Below are 12,023 nucleotides of genomic sequence, written 5' to 3'. Positions count from 1 at the left end.
ACACTTCCAAATGGAGGGACTTGCAAAGCCATTCCCCAATGGGATTCCTCAACTGCCAAGTGAAGTGAGTAGGCATTCTTGGCCCAACCGACAGGGAGAGAGGTACAGTGGCCTGCTCATGGCAGAGTCAGGACTATAACCAAAGCCTTCCGCCCTCTACTCTGGGGCTGGATTTGCTGCTTCCTCTTTCCTGCATAGCCAGGCAGCAGGCAGGGAGCTTTGCTTTCGTTCCTGAACTGTAATGACACATTCATTTTCCCACTGGGAAGAAGATGAGTAATCCACTCCCCCACTGGCAAACATGTGGGAAAGCAATGCAACAATGAATGCTGTCCCAGGCAGGTCCCCGTGCGCCGAGAAGCCCGGCGTGGAGGGTACCGTTCTGTGTTTCTTGATCGTTGCCATGGTGTGTGGACAAAATGCAAGTGTGTTTCCATGGAAAATTTCACCAGTGACGCACCCTCATTTCTGCTAAGATCAGTTGCAGAGTAGGTAAGCCCGGGGGGAAATAACCAGGAGTAAAATCAAGGCACAGATAACAGCAATGTTAGATACTTATCAGGAAGTGGATTTCTATCAGGAAATGGCTTCTTAAAAGCTTATAAAATACAACGCAGCAATTGCATCGGAAGAGAAGTTGGCATTAGAGAGACATGCAACTCCGAAATGAATTCTCCTTAATCAAGGTCTCGTTCCCTGTTGGTTATCAGGAGCTCTACATGGAGCAGTCAGAAGGCTCCAGGCCTTTGGTAGCCTATGAGCTCAGAAGGAAGATAGGGCGGTAGGAAGAGCACAGGCTCTGGAAACTGAAAGATCAGGGTTCATATCACATCTCTCTCCTTCACCAAGCCTTACTTTCCTCGTAAGATGGGCACAGAAAGCACAACTGCAAGGCTGTTGTGATGGCCCAGCCTGGGACCCAGGAATCACTCACTGTCTCTGCCTGCCGGTGGTTCAGAGTATAAGAAGGAGGCACAGCACATCAGCTATGGCAGCTCCACTCGGTGAGCTGTGGTGGTGCCGTGATTGACATCACAGGACCTCCTGGTGGAGGAGAAAACATGTATGGGAAATGGTGCTGAGGGACAAAAGGTGAACCACAAAGTCAAGTGAACAAACGGGACCAGAGATGGTCACTGGGACCTGCCTTGCCCAGAGCCCTGTGGAGAGGGTCCAGCCAAATGGGCTGTGGGTGAGCCGAGGCTAGGAGGAGGTGAAGCCATGTGTAAGCAGTGCTAGGGGCCTGCCAGAGAGAAAAAGGGAGAGGGAGGGAGGGAGAGGAAGAGTGGGAGGGGTGGAGGAGGGAGGGTCAAGACACCTGTGCTGTCTTGACACAGGTAGAGGGAGATGTTCCAATCCTGGGAGAGGATGTCCTGCTGATATGGTGATGTAGCCCAGAAACTGAGAGCACCGCAGATGAAGAGAAGAGTGGGGTTTTAGGGATTTTGGGGGCCGTGGGATGGCTAAGGACAGCTGCAATCTAATGCAACCTGGTCAACCGACCAAATCTACTGAATCCCATCCCATGCCTCAAGCTACTTAACACCATCACACATGCATGGTGGGCTGGCCTGGGGACAGGCACTGCTAGAATCAGAACCTACAGACTCGTCAATGACCCTTTGAGGGCTGTGGTCTCTGGTCCTAGGTCTGGGGACAGGAAGGGGACACCTTTTCCACAAACAACTTCAAGTGCAGGTGAAAATCTCTCTGCTTTTCCAAAAAGGGAAACTTGCAAGCTCTAGGCCTTTCCTTGTGGCTCCCGCACGTGCTGGGTGCAGGAGTGGGTCTGATAACAGCCGTCTTCAGAGAAAGACACGAGGGCCAGCTCAGGAAGGGGGCTGTCCCTGGCTGCAGGGAGCACGCCTACTCCTCCCTGTGTCTCTTTGGGAGCCTGTCTGTCAGGTGTGGGTCCACAGCACAAAGTTCCATCTACCTAGCTATGTTACACATGTCCTTCACAACTGCATAATTAATACACAAACTCGTTCTTGTTATAAATCTTCCAGGTATCCAGGAAAAGTGAAAAATCTTTCTGCACACTCAATCCTGTTCCCTTCCATTCAGCAGCTCTAGGTCTGGAAGGCACCTGCATGGAAATTTTCTGTGTGCTAAGATGCATGCGTGTGCATTTACACATGGCTTAGTGCATGGATTTTTTTTAAAACACAATTGGGATCACATTGGATGTATTATTCTGTAGTTTGCTTTTTTTTTTAACCTACCAATATGTCTTGGAAATTTCCCCCAGGAAACCTCTAAATCTTGCTTACCCAGGCTAACCACTGTTGGAAAATGCATATGCATCACTGCCTTAATTCAATCATCTTTCCGCTGGTGAACATTTCAGTTGTTTGCACAGCATTAGAAGTGGTGTGAGTTGTTTGCTCATATGAGCAGTACTATAGAGAAGATCTTCACCTTTGCTTCCTTGTGGGCTGTGTGTGCATTTCTTGAGGACTGGTTCCAAAAAGTGAAGGGAATGTGTGCTGTTTCCTGGCTTGGATCCTGCCACGTCCCCTCCCATCCCGCTCTCCTAGTTCACCCTCCTCTCAGCACCTGTACTGTCTGCCTACTCCAGAGAGGCAGGAAGCTGCTCTGTTGGTGCCCAGCCCCCTCTTCTGTGGTTCCTCTTGGTGCTCCTGCAGACCTTGGCCCCACAAGGTCTTACTGTCCTTAATCACCCAGATGCATGGGGCCTCTGAGCGCTAGCTCAGAACACGCAGCCGATAAACTGGGGAGCAATGACTCTCATTGCAGAATTGCTCTTTTGTCTTCCACAAGAGGATCTGCCAGGGGGCTTGGAGCAATCCACGAAGCAATACTGATCAGCTCTGCCATTTATTCATTCACTGATTTATAGTGTTGGGCTCTGCACTGGTGGCTGCAGAGCTCTTGCCTTCAAAGGGAATTCTCTCATTTGATGGAGCAAGATGCAAATGACTAGTGTTGTTAGGTACATTTATATTAACAGCAGCTGGCTGTGGGTAAAATGTTTTATGCTCAGGTCAAAAGAGAGGGATGGGGAGAGAGAGAGGGGTGGGGGAGGGAGAGAGAGAGAGAGAGAGGGAGGGAGGGAGGGAGGGAGGGAGGTTTTAGTGGGTAAGAAAGCAGAGGTACCTGGGGGATAGAGCAGTCTCGCAGCTAAGCGCTGAGATTTGCTAGTCCACAGAGAACGATTACTGGGGCTTTCCAGCCTGGGTGTCTCAACACAAACTAAAGTCAGGACTTCCTCAGCGATGGCTGGGCCACAGCTGTTTTCAAGGGTGCAGAAGCAGGGGAGAGATGTGAAAGAGACGTCTTTCCCAGCACCCTCCTCCCCTGCCCTTGCCAAGGCGTGTGGCAGTCTGTTGGACTGTTCATCTTCATTCATTCGTTATGGTTGATATCTCCAAAAGAGTTGTTTGTGATTATTTAACCTTCACAGTTGGATGCGAACAAGATGAAACCGTGTTGAGCCTATGTATGGAACTGTCCTCTACAGGGTTTTCCCCTCCATATTAAAAAATCACCCCACCAAGGCCACACTGTTGAGAGTTCAGAGAGTGAGCTGTTCATGAATCAAAAGCCAATGTGGTCCTGGGCGGCAGGACCCGGGCAGAGCACGGGGTGGATTATTAACTTGTCTCCTGAGTAAGATAAAGGAGAGGAGTCAATAGACATTAGTCCCCTTCCCTCTGCCTGGGTGCAAGAGAGAAAGCAGCCACGGTGAGACAAGCAGCTGGCTTCTGGTGCAGGGGCCAGAGGAGAGGCCCGTCTGCCCTGATGGGTGCTGCCGAGGGTGGGCATCAAGCCAGACACTGGACCAGGCTGGGGCTGCCAGGTGAGCTGGTGCCACTTCCAGCTGATCCCTTCCCTCATGGGTTCTATAAAAGGATGTCTCGTTTTTTAGTCCTTAGTGCTAAAGACACTGTAAATTCAGTTACGCCACATCTGAAGGCTAAGAAGAAATGAAATGGACTCTAAGTTATTGAAGTGAGCCAATGGAGATCACTCTGCAATACTCCATCCATCCATCCTCCCACCTGAGGATGATAAGATGGTATCTTTCCCCTTAAGAAGCTTACAGTGTATTGGGGACACATTACGACAGACGACACAGTTCTCGTGCAGGATGGATAGACAGATGGGCTGCCTCTCCTGCTGGACTGTATGATCTGAGAACAAGGCCTGTCTTGTTCATGCCGCATCCCTCAAGCCCACCACAGTGCCTGGCATTTAGTAGATGAGTCAGTGTGAAGTGAGCAAGTAATTGGCCAAGAAGGGGGATCAAGAACTGTGTTGTGGGATGGAGGGTGGCATGTGGCTCAGGATCAGTGTGCTGGAGAGCAGTGGTTCATAAGCACTGGGAAAGGGGAGAGCTGGAGCCAGGACGTGGGAAAGACATGAATGGGTATCAAGCAGAGGAAGACATGACAAAGTTATCTCTGTCTCTGTCTCTCTTGCACTCATGTATTCATTCATTCCATTCAGGGTAATGTATCAGGCACCCTCTTCATGTAAGGCATCATCCAAAATGCTGAGATATAAAGAACAGAGAAAGATAACAGTCATATCCTCAGAGTTCCCAACCTGGTAGAGGAGATAGATAAGTAAACAGAGGATGGTAATATTCATATTACATGCTAGAGAATCCACAGAATACACTAGGATGGCCTTTTAAAGGGGGGAGGCACATTTGAACTGAATTCTGCAGGGAGAATTCAAATAAGTTAGGTGGAGAAAGTGGGGGAAGGGTGTTGCTGGCAAGGAAGACAGCGAGCATGTGACACTCATGAGTGCCTCGCAGTGGAATGCTCAGGGTGTTGCACAGGGACGCTGGGGAAGTGGAGTGAGATGTCACTGAAGAGGCAGGCAGGGGCTGGACCAGGAGGCCTGTGACTCCCTCTGCATCTAGCGAGGGAGGGAGATGCTCAGAGCTGCATTTTAGAAAGACCACGCTGATGCAGAGAATGAGTTGGAGGGGGGACAAGACGGGCCATGGGGAGACCACTGGGCAGCCATTCTTATCCAGGTGAGGAATCATGAAGCAGTGCTGGGGTGGGAATAATAACAGCGAGTGATTTCTGGATGCTTGCTGTATGCTAAGGACTGCTCCGCAGGTGTTACGTGTGTCACCTCCGCTTTCCCTCCGAGTGAGGAACCAACAAGAACTCCACTGAGCAGAGGCAGAGAATGTGGCAAAGGTCCCACATCTAGCAAATGGAGATTTATGGGGCCGGGGGAGCAGCGATCCTGGGGCGCAGGTGTGAGGATAGGGGAGGAGGATGCGTTGAGCTGAGCTGTTGGTCCGAGATGTCCATGGGACTCCAAGATAGGGGAGTTCAGCAGCACCAGCACTGTTGGCTCTGGAGCTCAGAAAAGACCTTGGCACCTGGGAATCTTGGGACACAGTGAGCTCATACAAGGCGACAGGAGGCTGGGAGAGTGCAACAAGTGCCTCCTAGATGCAGTGCCCATCATAGAAGGGGTAGACAGGGAAAGAGCTGCTTGTGGGCAGAGAAGTGAGAGGAAGACCAGACAAGAGGGCACCAGGAGTCTCAGGGAAGGCAGAGACCACAGTCCCCAGGCTGCTGAGAAGCCCGTGTTATAACTATAGGAGTTTCCTTATCAACAAAGGCTGGGGTCAGCTACAAAGCTCCCATGGGCAACCTGGATAGTGACAAGCTTCAGTGGAGCACTAAGGGTGGTCCGGGCAGTGAAAGGGAGGTGAGGAAGCAGAGATGGGCCACACAGAACACTCTTTGGTGACTCTTTCTTAGGAAGGAGTGCAGAGGGAGAGGCTGCAGGGGAGATGGGCAGGTATGAGAAAGGATGATCTTGTCACCTCCTGAGCCTCGGGCATATTTTTATGTGACTCATTTGTAGATCCCCCTTGGGCACCATACTTAGTGCATTTGACCTAATCAACAGCTATTTTTAAAGGGGCGGGCATTTGGTCCAGTGGTTAAAATGCTGCTTGGGATGCCTGCGTCCCATATGGGAGTGCCTGGGTTCCAGTCCCAGCTCCATGTCTGATTACAGCTTCCTGCTAATGCACACCCTGGGAGGCAGCAGGTGATGGCTCAAGTACTTGGGTAGAAGACCCAGATGCAGTACCAGGCTCTGGTTTGGGTTTGGTCCATTCCTGGATGTTAGAAGAGTTTGTGGAGTGAACCAGCAGATGGAAGATCTCCGCCTGTCTTGATCTTTCTGCCTTTCAAATAAATAAAAATTAAAGGCAAAATCAACTCTTTTTAGAACACTTCTCATCCTTCCTCCAACCCTTGCTATCAATTCCACCTTGAGAAAAACAAGGTCATGCTGCGTAGGGGAAAATGGTGAGAAACTGACTTGGAAAAACCATGTAGGGGCCTGAAGTTCCTGCTTTAGAGCTGACTGGCTCAAGGGATTAAGTCTCTAAGCCAGTAGATGCTTAGCTGATTTTTATTTCCAGTCTATTGTGGGAAGTGGTGGGCCTGGTGATGGTGAAGGGAGGGGCCGTGCAGCAGGCTGAGTCACTTTCCCTCCCCATCGCCTCCCTGGGGTGGACCTGGATGCTGCCATATTGTGTGGCTTCAGCTTGGGCAGTTTGGAAGTCACAGTAGGCATGCATAATAAATTCTGTCCTCTGCCTTGAGAAAAACAACCAGGCAAGCCTGCATTTCTAATGGAGCCCATGATGCATAGATATTAAGGACCTTGGTTCTGGCTGTCAGATTGACAAATGAGGCTTCTCTTTTGAAGGCATTTAGGAAGTCGCTTTTGGAAGCTTGAGTGGAGCTGTCACAAGCTAGTGGTGGGCATCCTACCCCACAGCTTGGCCTTTTCATTCTGGGGTGAGTAGGGGATACTGTTTCTGGTGGCAAGCCACTGTGGGACTCCCTCCAAATGTTGCAAATGTGGCCAACCCAAGCAAAAGACAAAGCTTAGGCATGCTTGAAGTCCACAGGGCCCAGACATCCTGCCACAGATCCAATTGGGTGGCTGGGATCTAAGCATCGGTGTTCACCTTTATTTATAGCCCCAGACAGGCTAAATGGGGGCAGCTGGTAGGTGCAAAAGGTGACTATAGGCATTCTCACGGCACCTGGTTATAGCCCAAGTGAGTAGCCAACACAAAGTCTGAGTTATGGGGTGGCCCCATGCTGGGAGTGGGAGGGCTTCTGGGGGATAATGGGATGCCTCTGGCTGGTCACTTCCAACCCTGGCCTCCCCAACACAGTTCTGAGAAGGTCAGCAATAAACTCAGGGCCGTGCGGTCCAGGACAGTGAGGTTAGGAGGCCAACTGACCACTGAGTCTGTCCACAGTCATTCCTAGGCCCACCGATAAGTAGAAGCAAGGTGACTGAACAGATGTTTGATGAATACATGACAATCATTTAGAAAACAAGAACCACCATCAGGCTCTCGGAGGATGGGGCAGGAGATGATGGAAATCTGTGAATCATGACTGGGAGTTCACCACGATTAACAATCACTGGAGAGACAATAGCAGAGGAAACTCTACACAAATTGGAGGAACACAGTGGATCTACGTGGAGGACAAGGATGCACACAACTTAGGACCCCAGCAGCCAAGAGCCTCTGCACCAGCATTGGATAGTGAGGTGAGACCAGACTGCAGCAGCCCAAGCCACTGGGGAAAAATCTGCAGGAAGAGCCTAGAGGGAATCTAGTTGGAGCCCTGTGAGGGATAGTGTATCCACCAAACCAGAGGAGAAAAAACAAAGAGGGGGAATGTTTTCTCTCTCCCTGATCATCCTGCAAAGGCATCCTGTAACAAACTTACAGAGAGCAGGCACCATTTTGGACATATGTAACAGCTGTGCCAGCTCATGTCTGCACCTAGCAACCAGCCAAGTGGAGACTCCTGAGTCTGGTGGGGAGACCAGACAGGCGGCTGGGGCTCGAGACTGTGGGAAGCTGGTGTGCTGGGACTGTGAAAACACAGGCTGTGTGGGAGGACCCGGGGCATGGCTGGTGCTGTGGGCAGTCACTGTGGGAGGCATCACATGATCAGGGCTTCCTGGTTACCTGGTGAGGGACATTGCTGGGGAATCTTAGCTTACACTGAGGACTGCATAGATCCTTTGTGTGGTCCTTGGGACAGAACAGACGAATATTATACCCACTGGGGCTAGTGCTCAGACACTGATCACCATCAAGGAGAAGAGCTCAGCTGAGCTGAATTACTTCCCTTCTGACTGAAAAAAAAGAGAGAGATTTGCCACACCATACTTGGGTGTGTACCTTAGGCATGCCCTTAACCCTGAAGAACTGAACAGAGCTCTCTGGCCACACCCACCACAAGCCTGTAGGGAGTCACTGAAAACAGACAATCCACTTATCTACAGAGCCATAGTACAACGAAAAAAGCCCCCACAGCAGATAAAACAAAAGAAGAAACCAACGAATATCTCTACAAATGCTGAACAACAAATGAAACAATCCAAGAAACAAGAATAAGAAAAACAACATGGTGCCCCCAAAAGAAAATAACACTTCAATACAAGATTATGAAGATGATGAGATAGAAGAAATGCAAGAAATTGAACTCGAAAAATTGATGATAAGAATACTTAGAAGCAATAAAAAACAAACACATGAACTACTGAAATCCATGCAGGACATGAAAGAAAATCTCTCTCATGAAAATGAAATCTTAAGGAGGAATCAAAAAGAAATGAAGAATTCAATAGAACATGAAATTGAGATATTGAAGAGAAATCAAAATGAAATGAAGAATTCAACAGAACAAACAAAAATGCAGTTGAGAGCTTTAAAAACAGAATTAGTGAGGCAGAAAACAGAATATCGGACTTAGAAGACAGAGCACAGGAAAGTATACAGTCAAAGAGGGATTGTTTAACTTCTTCCTTCCCAATTTGTATACCTTAAATTTCTTTTTCTTGCCTAATGGCTCTGGTTAAAACTTCAGTACTATTTTGAATAGCAATGGTGAGAGTTGGTGTCCCTGTCTGGGACTGGATCTCAGTGGAAATGCTTCTAATTTTTCCCCATTCAATAGGATGCTGGCCATGGGTTTTTCATAAATTGCCTTGATTATGTTGAGGAATGTTCCTTCTATACCCAATTTGCTTAGAGTTTTCATCATGAAAGGGTGTTGTATTTTATCAAATGCTTTCTCTGCATCTATTGAGATAATCATATGGTTTTTCTTCTTCAGTTTGTTAATGTAGTGTATGACACTGATTGATTTGCGAACGTTGAACCATCCATGCATACATCTTTCTAATGTGTTGTTGAATTCTATTAGCCAGAATTTTATTGAGGATTTATGTGTCTATGTTCATCAGAGAAACTGGTCTGTAATTCTTTCTGCTGTATCTTTTTCAGGTTTAGGAATTAAGGTGATGCTGGCTTTGTAGAAAATTTTGTATGATTCCCTCCCTTTCAATTATTTTGAATAGTTTGAGAAGAATTAGAGTTAGTTCTTCTTTAAATGTCTGGTAGAATTCAGCAGTGAATCCATCTGGTCCTGGGCTTTTCTTTGTTGGGAGGGCCTTTGTTACTGATTCAATTTCTGACTTGGTTATGGGTTTGTTTAGGTTTTCGGTGTCTTCATAGCTCAATTTACATAGGTTGTATATGTCCAGGAATCTATCCATTTCTATAGATTTCCTAGTTTGCTGGCATACAACACTTTGTACTATTTTCTGATGACTCTTTCTATTTCTGTTACATCCCCTTTTTCATCTCTAATTTTATTGATTGGGTCTTCTCTCTCCTTTTCTTTGTTAGTTGGGCCAATGGTGTGTCAACTTTGTTTATTTTTTCAAAAAACCAGCTCATATAGGTTTTAGGAGTTCCTGAAGGCATGGAAAGAAAGAAAGGAATCGAAGGCCTTTTTAAGTGAAATAACAATAGAGAATTTTTCCAATTTGGAGAAAGAAAGGGACATCCAAATACAGGAAGCACAGAGAACTAGTAATAGACATGACCAGAGAAGATCTTCACCATGGCACATTGTAATCAAACTCTCCACAGTAAAACATAAAGAAACTATTCTAAAATGTGCACATGAGAAATGTCAGATTACTTTCAGAGGGTAGACTCACAGCAGACTTCTCATCAGAAACCCTACAGGCTAGGAGAGAATGGTGAGATATATTCTAAGGCTTAAGAGAAAAAAACTGTCAACCCAGAATACTAGAACCTGCAAAGCTCTCATTTATGAATGAAGGTGAAATAAAGACCTTCCATAACAGAAACTGAAAGAATTTGTCACCACCTGTCCAGCTCTGCAGAAGACACTTAAGGATGTGCTGCACACAGAAACACAAAAACATGGTCATCACCACGGAAGAAAGTAAAGGAAGGAAAGAAAAAAAGGCAGGGCAAAGTCGTTGCTTATCAATAGTCACCTTGAATTTAAATGTTCTGAACTCTCCAGTTAAAAGACACAGACTGGCGTAATAGATTAAAAAACAATACCCATCTATTTGCTGCCTACAAGAAACACATCTCACTAACAAAGATGCAGACAGAAACTGAAAGGATGGAAAAACATAGTCCATACAACATAAACCAAAAAAGAGCTAGGATAGCCATCTTAATATCAGGCAAAATAGACTTTAACACAAAAACTATTAAAGAGACAAAGAAGGACACTATGTAATGATTAAGGTATCAACTCAACAGGAAGACTGTAACTATTATAAGCGTATATGCACCTAAATACAGTGCAGTTGACTATTTAAAAGAAATGTTAAGGGACCTAAAGGGAGACATAGATTCAAATACAATAGTAATGGGGGATTTCAATACTCCACTTACAGCCATGGACAGATCAACCAGACAGAAAATCAGCACATAAACAACAGAGTTAATTAACACTATAGGCCAAATGGAAAAACAGATAACTATAGAGCTTTTCATCCTACAGCTGCAGAATACAAATTCTTCTCACCAGTGTATGGAACCTTCTTTAGACTGACCACCTGCTAGGCCATAAAGCAAGTCTCAGAAAATTCAAAATAAATTGAAATCATACCATGCCTCTTCTCAGACCACAACACAATGAAGCTGGAAATCAGCTACTCTGGAAACTCTAGAACATATGCAAGCACTTGGAGACTGAACAACATGCTCCTGAACTAACAGTGGGTCATAGAAGAAATCAAGAAAGAAATGAAAAAATTTCTGGAAGCAAATGAAGATGACAATACAACATATCAAAACTTATGGGATACAGCAAAAGCAGTGTTAAGAGGAGTTTGTAGCAACTGGTGCCTACATCAAGAAATTGGAAAGGCACCAAATAAAGGAGCTATCAATGCATTTCAAGAATCTAGAAAAACAACAGAAAACCAAACCCAAAACTAATAGGAGAAGTGAAATAATTAAAATTAGAGAAGAAATCAACAAAATTGAAACAAAAAACATAAAAGATTAGCAACATGAAGAGTTGATTTTCACAAAAATAAACAAAATTGACACAACATTGGCCCAATTAATGAAAAAAAGCAGAGAGAAGACCCAGATCAATAAAATTAGAGATGAAAAAGGAAATGTGGGGCTGGTGCTGTGGCGTAGCAGGTAGAGCCACTACCTGCAGTACCAGCATCCCATATGGGTGCCAGTTCTAGTCCCGGCTTCTCCACTTCTGATCCAGCTCTCTGCTGTGGCCTGGGAAAGCAGTAGGAGATTGCCCAAGACCTTAGGCCCCTGCACCCACATGGAAGACCAGAAGAAGCTCCAGACTCCTGACTTTGGATTGGCATAGCTCTGCCATTGCAACCAATTGGGGGGTGCACCAGCGAATGGAAGTGCTCTCTCTCTGACTCTCTTTCTCTCTCTGTGTAACTCTGACTTTCAAATAAAATAAATAAATCTTTAAAGAAAAGAAAAAGGAAATGTAACAACAGATGTCACAGACATAAAAAGAATCATCGGAAATTACTACAAGGAGCTGTATGCCAACAAACTGGGAAACCTAGAAGAAATGGATAGATTCCTGGACACATACGCCTACCTAAATTGAGCCATGAAGACACAGAAAACCTAAATAGACCCAATA

The 12,023-nt window shown here is 46.3% G+C and overlaps 1 protein-coding gene across 4 annotated transcripts in view; it reads right to left on the bottom strand.

The window, feature by feature from the left end:
• The window catches only part of ASIC2 (acid sensing ion channel subunit 2), a 1,130,491-nt gene that overhangs the window by 82,580 nt on the left and 1,035,888 nt on the right, over positions 1–12,023 (bottom strand). The window lies entirely within an intron of this gene.

The sequence above is a fragment of the Oryctolagus cuniculus genome, chromosome 17 (genome assembly GCF_964237555.1).
Source record: "Oryctolagus cuniculus chromosome 17, mOryCun1.1, whole genome shotgun sequence".
Classification (NCBI taxonomy): domain Eukaryota; kingdom Metazoa; phylum Chordata; class Mammalia; order Lagomorpha; family Leporidae; genus Oryctolagus; species Oryctolagus cuniculus.
Note: the sequence above shows the minus strand (reverse complement) of the source record. Positions and strands in the feature narration are given on the sequence as shown.